Source organism: Camellia sinensis, chromosome 8, assembly GCF_055761805.1.
Source record: "Camellia sinensis isolate YWXY chromosome 8, ASM5576180v1, whole genome shotgun sequence".
Lineage (NCBI taxonomy): Eukaryota > Viridiplantae > Streptophyta > Magnoliopsida > Ericales > Theaceae > Camellia > Camellia sinensis.
The window spans coordinates 106,032,478-106,034,784 of NC_138968.1; the positions used below are offsets into that span (position 1 = coordinate 106,032,478).

Below are 2,307 nucleotides of genomic sequence, written 5' to 3' on the forward strand. Positions count from 1 at the left end.
GTTATTGTTTTCAATATTTTATTTGATTCACTTTAGGCTGTGAGATTATTATGGGGCTGGGAGTTGTGATGCAAGGCCCTGTCATAGTTTGTTAGCTTATTTCTTTCTCCTCTGGGCACCTCTTCACATAGACCTGGTACTACTTAAAGGTCATGGGAATTGATAAGTTAAGATCTTGACTGAAGTGATTTGAGTTATTTATTTTTACACTGAACCTGTATATTGGTTTTTTCTTTGTTACCTCTATTTAGTCAAAAGTTGGTCGATTTCGAATCATAATTTTAAGTTCAACAAAACACATGACTCCCACACATTTGAAGTGTAGGTTCTTTGGAGGGATGAATTTCTTCTTGTTGAAAACTTTCTTAAATTAAATGTTTTCCGTTAGCTCTTTATAGTTTCTTATTTTGTTGTGTTTATGGCTATGTTTGTTAGGCATCTCAAGCATCGTTGGAGTGGCTTATGAAAAAGCGAAAAGCTTTTGACCGGCGGGGTGATATGGTTGTTGCAGCATGGGCTGAGCAGCAGTAGCAGCATGAAATGAATCTCCGTGTGCACCGTCTTTTCCATATTTCTAGCATGAAATGGGGCTTCACCCTGCATTGATTTCTCCCGAGTGTGAGACAAGGTGTGAGTGTTCTTATGAAAAATTTCTACTTATTGATTTTATTGTTAGCATGCCTTCTGATGCTTTTATTTGCTACAGGTTCTTTAGCAAATTATAGGTGGGTTGTTAGCTGTATTGCTGAGGCCACAAGAAGCTCAATGTCCCCTGGTTCGGTGCATTGCTCGAGAGCTTGTAACTTGCTTGGTAATGCTACCTATTATGGATTTTGCAAGCCCTTGGTGAGTTCTTTTAGGACTTCATTTGTTTTTTCATGCAGTGTTTTATGGCAACCCTGTTGCTCATAAGTATATATTCCTCTGAATGTTTTATACCGTACATGGTCTAATTTGTAAGACTTAAATGTGAAAACGAAAAATCTTATAGCTGTGAAAAATTCTTATATCTTCTCCTTGTTTCTGCTTCGAATATCTCAATGTTTACATAAGATACGCAGGTAAGTTGCTCCCCTCTTTTGGTGCCTTTAAGGTTATTATTTTTCTTTTCTTAAATAAAAATGTTGTCTCCCAAGTTTTTCTGATGTAGAAACAATTCGCTAGTGTGATGTATCAAAAAATAAATAAATTGTTGTACTCAGTCAAACGTAATTTAGGTTTATGAAACAAACAGAAATATTTGGGAAAGGGTTATGAGTTCTCTACTTCTGCAATTAGGTCAATTAATAATTCATTACTGAAAAATCATATTGTTAAAAAAAAAATTCTTATTATATATATATATATATATATTGTGGTACATCATTCTTACTCTAAGAATGTACCTGCTGTGATAAAAATAGGATCGAGGTACTAGTTACAAGAAGCATAGGCTGAATACATGAGGTTTGCAATGTTTAACTATTTGTGGGGCTTCTGGAGTAAAGCCACATTTACCTCTAGCCTCTTGTAAATCATAGTTCACATTTTCTCATTTTTTTGGCACTATAATACTATTTGGTAGGTTTGGCATTTAGCAAGTGACTCTGGTAATTTTCAGGTTAATCTTGGCATTTATCATTTTTAAATACTATGCTCATTAGTGATCTCCTAATTACAATGCCATTGACATTGAGCTGCTGGGAAGTTACTTCCAAAAAGATTAAGATCAATCAGAAATGATTAATGTTCCTATTTTGGTTTGCTGAATTAACTTTTTAGTTTATTCATATGCATCAGCGGTTTCTGGATTAATTTATGTTTTCTTTTTTCAGGTCAGAAATTTTTTGGAGAGATGCAAAATATGGTCCAAGAATTAAAGAACTTAGTTTTTTTAAGTTTTTTCATTTTTTAATATATGTAAGCACAATTAATTTTTTTTTATTTAATTCTTTTGTATATACTTTTGAATATTTAATTTCCATTTATGAAATATATGATGTTATTCTATTCAATACGTGGTTATGATTCAAAATATAGTATATAGTGTGTATTACGTTCTTCAAATGTGCATACAAAAATAATATTGATTATTTTTCAAATATGTCGAATCTTTTTTTTATCACAGATTTTATTAGTTATTAATCACACTTAAAAGATGTGATCTAAATGTTATTAATCACACTTAAAAGATGTGATGTAAATATTTTTAATCACACTTAAAAGGTGTGATCTAAATGTTATTAATCACACTTTTTAAGTGTGATTAAAAATGAATCTTTTTAATCACACTTCCAAAGATCACACTTAAAAGGTGTGATCTAAATA

General features: G+C 31.7%; 1 long non-coding RNA gene across 1 annotated transcript; it reads left to right on the plus strand.

The window, feature by feature from the left end:
- Positions 1 to 736: 736 nt before the first annotated feature.
- Positions 737 to 1,994, plus strand: LOC145796647 (uncharacterized). Its single transcript, XR_014337137.1, has 2 exons — positions 737 to 846; positions 1,815 to 1,994. It is a non-coding gene; the product is annotated as an uncharacterized LOC145796647 (long non-coding RNA).
- The last annotated feature ends 313 nt before the right edge of the window (positions 1,995 to 2,307 follow it).